At 41.7% G+C, this 10,613-nt stretch overlaps 1 long non-coding RNA gene across 1 annotated transcript; it reads right to left on the reverse strand.

The window, feature by feature from the left end:
* Window positions 1–3,947: 3,947 nt before the first annotated feature.
* LOC117945370 lies at window positions 3,948–4,629 on the reverse strand. The gene is made up of 2 exons (XR_004656786.1): window positions 4,599–4,629; window positions 3,948–4,009 (listed from the first exon to the last, which is right to left on the reverse strand). It is a non-coding gene; the product is annotated as an uncharacterized LOC117945370 (long non-coding RNA).
* Between the last annotated feature and the right edge of the window lie 5,984 nt (window positions 4,630–10,613).

The raw sequence follows: 10,613 nt of genomic DNA on the forward strand, positions 1-10,613 counted from the left end.
TTCAAACTAAAAACTGCAGTTATCTGTCAGCGCAGCCCATACTGTTGAGTTATACATACAAAAAAAATAGCTTTGAAACAGATCTGCTCTCACTGGCTTGTTTTCAAGTTAAATGTGATATTACTTCTCGTGACACTGATGATGTGTCTTCCTTCCTGTCATTAACATCCTGTCAGTCATTTAGCCTGTCCTGTTTTAATGGCCTGTTTAACGCTCTGTAATGATTGGTCTCTTTTGTCATTTTTGATATCTCATTCTCTCAGTCTTTTACTTTCTAACAGTTCGTTGCATGTCCTCTCTCCCACACACACAATGTCTCATTCCCATCTCTCTCTCACACTAACACACCAGCACACACTGCTTCAGAAGAAAAGACAGGGAGTAGTCCATACACTGAAACTTTAGTATGGTGGATATCAAGTTTAGTGTTTTTTGTTTAACACTGCTGATGTCTGAATTTATGATAATTTACACAGCAACACACTGTTGGACACTGAAACCCAACCGATCCCAGCAAAATGAATATTAATCATAAGAATATGAAGAATGTGAACACACCTGTGACATAACCAGTGCCTAACCATGTGAAGTCTACACTAGTTGATCGTCACTGCACATGGCTCGGCAATGGTAATGACATTTTGAACATGTTTAGAGGTTAAAAACTCATTTATAACTTCCCTGTTTAAGCCTGTTGTGTAGTTTGCACGGTTATGACCCAATCGTTAACCTGTTTTTATAAAAACGTCTGCTACGGAGCCATAACGTGAGACACAAGTTAACGGATCCTTTTATACATTGTACTGTTTCTTTAGAAATAAACCTCGGACAAATAGAGTCTTTAAAGGCTTCAGATGGAAAGTTATTCACGGTCAAAGTCATGTAAAAATGAATGGGAGTCAATGGGATGCTAACAGTGGGTCAGTACTTTGTAGCATTAAAATGCTATAGGAGCTATGAGAGCTAAGAGATAAATAAAACAGGAAATAGAACAGTACACTAACAGAACACATGATTACTAAACCGAAACTTGACACAGGGATTTCTTTCAGTATGTTCATATTTTTTATTTTATATTTCATGCGCTCAATTTCTCCCTGCTTTTGTCTCCTAGGTATATTGTCCTAAGCTCTATACTGGAATTAATTGATTATTTGTCCATTACAGACCCAGGAGCCTCTCAAGAGGAGCACACAGACCTTGCAGAAATAGAAAAATGGCAGATGATAATACCAGGCGGTCCCTGAGAGAGGCATGCTGTTTGTTCCACTGTTATTAGCTCCCCCAAAATAAGATGGGGAGTTTTTTTTGTCCCTGCGAAGAGAATAAGGGTGAATATGATGGAGAGGCTGTGAAAAGGCCAAAAAAGAGAGATTTTATCTTGCTCTTCTTCATCCTCATCTTCCCACTCACAGCTGCCTTCATTGCAGGAACAGAACATGTTGTGCTGAGAAGTGACATTTCAAATTTCATATTGACTGATGCGATTAACTTTATGACTTTTTTTCTTTATGAGACAACTCTGGAAATGTCTCAGGCTATATTATAACTACCATAAAGTTACTGGGTTTACCTTTCTCCAAGTCTGAAGTACATTTCCAGTATAACATGTCCATTGCCTTCCTCTCTCTGTGTGTTGCCATTCTCTAACTCTGTTCTCTAACATGTAGGGAAACAACAACAAACTTCGAAAATGGAAACTTTTAAAGACAAAATGGACCATGCAACAAGTCAGGCCTGAATGATTGTAAAGATTTATAAAGAGTATGTTTACAGCATTTACTCTAACTGGTATGTTTAGAGATGAATTTGTGGGGATGGCCTGGGATGGCCGAAGTACACATGACGATACCTGTATAGGCCTACACAGCAAAGATGTATGTGTTATTTTAACACCTGCAGGCCTGAAGAAGATCTGTGTGTGTATGGGTGTGGGGGAGTTACTTTCCAAATTTTGGTATGACACGTCATGCCGTAAACCGTTTAAATCTGAACATTATCAACTCACATCTGCACCGGTCTGGACTCACATCTGGTAGTGACAGCTGTCTTCACTTAACAGCGCCAGTGAACTTAGCTAGCTAGGCGCCCAGAAGAAAACTCTGTGGGAATGAGATATTTGGTTTAAAAGTTAAGAACCACCTTTATCAGATTATAAAGGCTGTAAGTCCTTATTTAAACCATGTTTTCAATCTACGTGCGGTGTGTAGCAGTGGAATGTGTGGAGTAATGGAACTGACTTGCTAGCTCATAGCTAGTTAACTTTAGCTAGCTTTAAGTTTTTAACTTTGCGTTATGGGTAAAAATATACGTTGCTTGTTTAAATGAAATAAAAACACTTAACAGTGCATTAACTAAGGTTCTAATAAGAAACTAGTAGACAAATGGTAGGTAGATGGGTGTTTTTTCAATTTGCAACAGTTCAGGTGTTTGAGAGAGAACATTTCTGTCAGGAATATTCAGGATAAAGGATGAGAACCACATTCATCAGTTCATAAAGAATGTCAGTCTTAAAAACTCGAAGTTCGTCCAACAACTGTAAAACGGTAAAATAACGCGTTTTTAATGTAAGATGTGTTTAAAGGTGTTAGTATATTAGAAAGTACGTAAGAACATCCCTGTGTGGTCAACGGTTGATGGAAGTCATTCGATGTGGCGTCATCGTCAGGTATCGAAAGCTTTGTGCACGTGAGCGTGCCGTGAAGCAGGGAACATTCAAATGAAATAAATCTAGAAATAGATCCATCAAAGAAGACATGAGCCGTTCTGTAACGAAGGCTTCTGTGTCAGAGGCGCTAACGAGATAATTAAGAGCTGAAAACGTCTCATTATTTTTGATTTACCATCAATTATAAGAACTAAATCAAGATTGAGAAAGAAATGTTATTAATTTGCCCCTTCCTATATTTCTACCTTTCACAACACTGCTGTTTTTGACATTCATCTGAACTTTGACCCTAAGTCTGTACATGTTGTGGTATGTTTTTCTAATGATTATATCTAATAGACAGAGTTAAACACTAAAAATTATTTTTTCCTTTTCCAGTTATGCGAGTAGATGGTAAAAAGGCTTACCACTAGAACAACCATGACGGTCATTTTGACCGTTTTTAAATGTATATGTGTAATAACTTTTCTGGAAAAAAATACAAATGTTAAATAGTTTTTATACACATTAAGCAAAAGGCAAAGAAAACACAGTCACTTTTACCTATTTTGGCCATATGGTCATATTGACCACTCAGATATTGTTTTTAATCTTTCCCGCGGTTGAAGATGTATATTGGTTGCTTAGTAACTATCAGCGTCTCTGTCAGAGAAACGTCATTACTGGTCTTGAGTAACAAGTGGGGGCATCAGCGACGGGTCGAAGGCGAAGCCAGAGTCGGTAACGCAGGCTACCACAACACACCCGGCGTGGATGGACTCTGATCTGAACCAGGAGGCCGCGCCGGGCACTCGCTCTGAGGAAGGAGCGGTAGGAGCTAGAAGGCCGCTGGCTGCCTACGTGATCATTTAACTTCATACATCCTCCAACTGGCTGGATCACACATCACACATTCATTCACACGTCCTCTCCAAGAGAGCACCAGCAGTGAAACTGTCCGGAGGACGTTCTGCAGCAACTGGCAGAGGAGCTGAGACCGGAGTTTATGGAGGGGAAAAGAGCAGCGGGGCACTCATAGATAATATTATATTATATATATATATATATATATATATATATATATATACACACACACACACACACACACACACACACACACACACACACACACACACACACACACACACACACAGTCTATGAGAGCACCGCAGCAGACACCAACACGGGGGCAGTGCCAGGTTAGGTTAGGTTATACATGATCAAATATGATGTTTTTAGGTGTTATTTGCCTGTTATAATATGTTTTAATGATTTTCCATACCAAATTTTTCAGATATGAATGTAGCCTATGAAATAATTACGGTTTACTATGCCATGATATGAATTATTGAAACACGTAGCCTACTGTAGCCTATACTGTAACCTTTGTCATCTTTGGATTGATGAGGACGAAGAGAGGCTGGGGTCCAATGAAGAATTAACAAGAGGTTTTATGAAACAGCATGATGAAAATGATATGACAAAGACAGTAAAATACAAAACATAAGAACGTTGCCAGCAGGGGACTTGGTCCATGGAGTCACATGTCTCAAATCATTGGAAATTTCAGAATTATATTCCCTGCACCTGGGGCGGTTCCTTTCACCTGGTGTATTTAAACCCATTCTCATTGGTCCGTCGTTGGCATGGTAACATGAGTGCGCCTCATTGACTGTCTTCGCTGTCTAAAATGAGGAGGTCCACCTCCAACATGCCATGTTGGGGACAGATCATTGGCTATCACGTGGGGGTCAATGCCATTCAATCCCACAGAGGTAAACACTTCCATTGTTCAACACTGGTGGGGGGGGTTTCTCCCAAAAGGCTAAGCCATATGTTTGCTTCCTGCAATGGGACAAACGTTGTCTTTCTATATGTTAATACTTTGGTTTGGAGACAGAGCGAGAGACATAACTGAAATAAAAAATGTTGTCCCTTTAATAAACTCAACACTACTCAAATGAATAATTAAACTCGTTAAACTGTATATTTTGGTGGTGTTTGGCACTTTTCTAAAGATACCCTAATACAATACAGGCATTATTTTTGCAGTTATTTAGGATGAGAGATTATAGAGTTTGGAATCTGGCGGTTAAAATGGCCGCTCACGGCAATTCTAGTAGTTCTGGAATCATTTCTAGTGTTAAGAAGTAGGGAGGAGAGGATAATCCTGAAGAGTACAAGTCAGATGAGGGGGTTTGGGTTTTTGTCCTGTCCTGGATCGTATGTGTGGTGAAGCCACGGCACGGTGGACGTAGGTCTGCCGATGCAAGGCTAACCTTCCCCTCGCTTTACGTCACCACCATTTATCACTTCCTACTCCACCATTCCTTTACATTTCCTCCTCTCTCTCTTCTCTTTGTCATCATCAATCTAGCATACCCTGGTCTCGTGTTATTCCCTCACCTTATAATCTCCTCTCTCCATAACAGTACTTCATCCTCCTCTTCTCTATCACCACGTCCACTCCTGCCATGACAGAAATCACTGCTCCTCTCTCACTCCTACTTAACCATTCCTCTTCCACGTCGTCCCCCACGCCTCCGCCATCGACCCCTGGCGGCGTTCCTTGTCTTCATCATCATCCTCTTCATCTCCCTCCCAGTCCCCGAGGCGCAGTATTTGTATGTGCTGGATGTACAGTACTCTATAAAAGCTGTATGCTAATGCAGCAGCGGGCTGCTGAGCATTACAGCGAGTGGACCAATTTCAGGAGTGCTTGGCCACGTTTTATTACCGCTCATAAGCCCAAGGTCAGCGTCGTAAGATGAAGAGGCGAGAGCGTCCCGTGCAGCACTCGAATCATTCATCACCCAGCGCCGGTCTGCTCTGCCTCCTTGTTCCTGGCTCCTCTCTCTCTTCTGTTTAGGCACAGTCCACATGCTGTACTCCCCCTTTACTGTAGTTTATCTCTCTCTCTTTGTATCATCTCCCCGGCTTCTCTCTCTATCTTCATTTCTTTCCCTCACATTCATGTGTAGCCTACAGTTATTCTCCCCTCCATCTCTTCTATAACCACTTTTTTCATCCTTATTTCTCTTTGTGCAAAACACAATCATTGCATTTTCACTTTCCCCTCTCGTCACTTTTTAATTACTTGTTGACTTCAATACCATCATTTTATTTTATCATGAAATGTATCGCCGAACCATTCTACAAAATGTCAAGTGCGTTGAAATGTTGTATTATATGTTTAAAGCACATGTAACCAACATAAAAGGATTTGTGTCCAAAAGGTAGAGAGGGCTCCCAGGGCCCGGCGCAGAGCTGGAATCTGCACTTGATAAATGAGAAAGCATAAATGCGAGTTAAACAACTTATAAAGTATTTATACACTATCACACTTGTTTCCTAACTGTTTGCAATTGTTTTTATCACATAAGTATGCCAATGGAGTCAATAGCATGGCGCCTTGCTAGTTTAAAGGGACAGTTCACCTCAAAATCAGAAATACATATTTTTCCTTTTACCTTTAGTGCTAGTCATTAATCTACATAGTTTTGGTTTGAGTTGTCCAGAGTTGGAGATATCAGCCTCTTAGATAGAGGGCAACGCTGTAATCTTGGCTGCCTTTGTTGATCTGACAGTAGAAATTGCTCCCGTCTTCCATTACTATTGACTACCAGCTGCAAGTAGCTGTACTGACGCCAGGGAAACCTATAATCTTGGCTTCTAATGTTAATTTCTCCCCAATTTTGGGTCACATTACTGCTGAAACAATACCAGTTGCATAGTATTTGGTACAGAAGCCTTTTTTGGTGATCCTTCACGGTACAAAGACCTTCTACATACTCCGTTGCAGTCAGTCTCAGGCTCTAAGGGAGCGCAACACCAGCAGAGATGCCAGACACTCGCGGACATACGGAAAACACACTGACCAATTAAGAGCACACTGGGCTTTTTTTGGGGGGGGGGCTTAATGAGACCGGCGCTCCAGCAGAGCGTCTCAGACTAAGGGTGAATGGAGGAGCTGCAGCCATGGGCACTGTACATTCCCCGCCTGACTCTGCAACCAGGCCACGCGTGAAGGCAGCCTGTTGCATTGGTGACATCTTCAACCTTGTAGCCAGTGACACGACACTTGGTCGGCTAAGGATATCATGTGGAATGAAGACGTTTGTTCCAGTCTTCTTACGCTTGACACCTGCTCCAGTCTTCTTACACTTGTGGGTATTAGTATCCTCCTCTGGCTCCTCGTCACTCTCCGACACCAAGCTGGACATTGCAGTCATCTCCTCCAGCTCCTTTTCACAGTGGAACAGCCTGGCTGCTGCGGCAGCTTGACACTCCTCTCGCCGCTTCACCTTGAGCTGCACCTTTTTGTCCAATACACCAAATGTGGCCACTCTGTCGGTCTTCATGCTGGCCAAGAAAGCTAGGTCTTCTGAATTATCAATTAGCTTTTCCACATTTGGAGGCCACAGCGGAAATGTGGCATCAAGTCTGCACTCCATTTTCTCCAATTGTTTTGCTGTAGTCTCACTGGAGCGCTTGGCCTGGGAGATTTTCCGCAGCTTGTTGTTAGCATTGACTAAGTCTACCATCTTGTGGCCCTCACGCTTGTCGCTCACCATTGGGATGTTGGCTTTCTTGTAAAATGGCCGTACCTGCTCCAGGACAATCTTGGCTGCTTCGAACTGCGACAACGCTCCATTTGCACCAGGTTTCTTGGCAAGCATGCAACGTAAGATCTGGAGACCAGTTGGCAGTTTGGCACCGGTGATGATGCCATCCTCACTGGTGATGCTGGGGCCCAGACCAAAAACCAGGATGCGACTGCTAGTCTGGCAGGGACCAGTTGGTGAGGGCAGCATCTTAGAGCTGGATCCTGGGGTGGGTTGTGTTGTTCAGTGCCTGAGAATGAAAAGGATACAAGCTCAAGGATAGTGTTTAAAATCATATCTAAGCATTCTTAATATGACTCAATTATGATAAACCATGCTTGCATAAGCCTTAAATTTTAGCTTTACATAGTCTAACTTCATCATAACTTACCGTTACATCACTACCAGAGTAGCTAGCTTTGCTTGCAAATATACTTATATTTAAAATGTTAATTTACTGTTACAACTACAATGCTACTCTCAATAAACATGAGACATCAATACTCTGAATATGACATTGTCCACTCTAGAATACAATAGCTTAGCTAACGTAGATAGCTAACTGTGGTTAGCAAACTGTTGCTAGCTAACGTTATCTAGATGTACTGAACACCAAATACCTATAAATATGACTTAAGTATACAAATACACAAATACAGATATGTTAGTAATATGTAATAATACATACCCAACACAATTTAACAGAAAGATCACCTTAGTTTTCTTGAGCTGCAGTGTTGTTTACCTCAGATCTCCATGGCGACCATTGAGCACTGTTTACCACTTTATCCAAAAAAAACAGATGTGTGGTGGCACCCCTAAATCATCATGTATTGGAAAAATATTTTGCATGTGTTGTTTCTACATGTATTGGAACACTTTTAGCACCCAGCCATATCAGAATTCAAGAATTGTGTTTTTTGATGCACCCTAATGGGCAGTATGAGAAAATAGTCTTTTATTGAACATTAAAGCATGTAGACATGCTCAATGAAAATCACAAAATACAAGTATGAATCTGAAAACAGTTGATAATAGCTCTCTTTTAAATGTATTTTGTGGACACTGTTGCAATAGATCGCTTAAATATGTAAATTCTGGTAAAAGTGAGAGGGTCTCTGTTTCTTTTTCTCTTTCTCTGTTCACGTTTTAACTCCAGCTACTGCCTCTCTCCTGCTCCCTCTCTTTTTCTGTGATAAAGCTATTTAGGGCATGCAAACATCTCTCATCTTTTCTGCTCAATTTGTTTGTCTCTCCTCTTGAATTTACCCCAATTCTCCTTCTCTCTGCCTCTTTCCCTCCTCCATCTCTCTGCAGCAGGTAGTTAGTGTGTTGCACCTCCAATGCAGCCACATCACAAGATAAGGCAACACAGTGTGGTTTTACTCCAGGGAGATGGGGGGGTATGTGTGTGTATGCGCACGTCTGTGCATCTGTGTGTGTGTTTAAAGGGGAATATGAGTCTTTTTATTGGTGACATCAGAGGGTCGGTGTGTCCTCAGAAGTGGGAATGGACAAGAAGATTGTGTCTCTTCACATGCTGTATAAAAGGGATTATGTGTATGTGTGTGTTAGACAAGTGTGTGTGTGTCTCTAGTGTAAAGAATATGTGGTGTGTATGTCTGTTTGTGCGAATGTCATTTTATTGGTCTACCACTTTTCAAAAGTGAAGCTGAGAAAGCTTGACACTGAATGTGAGACGGCGACGGAGAGGGCGAGAGAAAGAAAGACATGAGTAAGAGAGGGAGAGGGTGAGAGAAGGAGGGAGAGAGCGCTGACACGTTGGTGGGCTAGGTGCCATTTCTTTTTTCAGGAGGTCGTTTGGAAGCTCATCTGCTAAATGGGCGCTTTGCTTCTTCAGCTCCGGCCGTCTCATAATTATAATTATTGTCACGGCTAAAGCTCAGGCATAATAGCTTGTAGCCTCTGCTGCTACATGACTTAACACAGGGTGAGAACATTTCTAGGTACAACCCCCTCCTAATGTCTTCACCTCCATTTTGGTCCTGTTCTCAGACTGCATCCACGCTGTTCATGTGTAAAAACATGTGTCCACACTAGTGTTTGAAGGTAGTTGGTACAAAACCACAAGTTTAGCACGGTTAGTGACGATTCTCCGAAGAGGGGAGGGAGTTGTGGAGGATGACGCAGCCATGCCAGTTTGTTTATGGTCGGAATAGCGCTGAGCTAAACTAAACTCTAAAAATGGAAAGTTGTTGATTTTCAACCCTTCTGAAGCGACAGGAGCAGAAGTAAGAATAATGTTTCCTAAAGGTCTTTTGAGCAGATAACAGAGTTATAATAGTATAAAACCAGAGCTGTCAAAATAACGCGTTCATTTTGATTAATTAATCTGAGAAAAAATAACGCAGATTAATCTCTTCCATGTTGACCTTTGACCCAGAGCCGTTCTAGTCATCATTCAACTGTAAACTAAAAGGAGGAAGACGAGAACGCACTGCTGCCTGGATCATTGATTGGAACATTTACTCATAAAAAGCTTCATCCTGAAGTAATTTTGAATTTACTATTTTATTGAGGTACTTGTACTTTACTTAAGTCTTTTCTTTTCATGTCAACCTTTACACTCCACTACATTCATCTAACAGCTTTAGTTACTAGTTTTGCATCGAGTACTTTAATATTTAAGTTGAAAATATGGACAACACCCAAAAACAAGTTCAGGTCTATTTTAATGTACACAGTACCATGGTTAGCATGGCTAATCCTCGGCCTTGATTGACAGGTCAGCGTGCAGCCACACCCTCAAGCATCCCCTGCTTATCATCTGTTTTTAAATAAATGGGACCATACAAATTCATCCTGTTTTGAGGAAGACTTGAAAGTAGCGACTGAGCCCATAAACTCATGTGATTGAGCCGATAAACAAAATGTTTGCTGATGTAATAAATCAAGTGAGAAGTAGGGTCATTTTCCCACAGACTTCTATGCAAGTCGGCTTCTCTTAGCAACCAGTGGAGTCCCCCCCTGTTGGAAGTTGGAAAGAATGCAGATTATGGCACTTCTGCTTTGGCTTCACTATTCAGAGCACAAAGCTAGTCTATGGTGTGGACAGAGGGAGAAGGCACTGTCACATGTGTCTGTCTCTACATGCATGGTTCTTGGTCCTTCAGTGACAGCCAATCAAACAAGGCCTTGCCAGTCAAGCCAAAATCCAACCTAAAGCTGAAGAGAGTCCCCCACTGTGTAAGACTGGAGACCCTTAATGTTCTGAGATACACTCCATACCTCCTCACCCTCATACACTCGCCACACAGCCGTACAAACATCCCATTTGTCACAAACACTACACACCACCTTCAAACACATGCAGCCTTACTAATGTACCTCTCAGATCTAGG

This window comes from Etheostoma cragini, chromosome 5 (assembly GCF_013103735.1).
Source record: "Etheostoma cragini isolate CJK2018 chromosome 5, CSU_Ecrag_1.0, whole genome shotgun sequence".
In the NCBI taxonomy this organism is placed as follows: Eukaryota; Metazoa; Chordata; class Actinopteri; order Perciformes; family Percidae; genus Etheostoma; species Etheostoma cragini.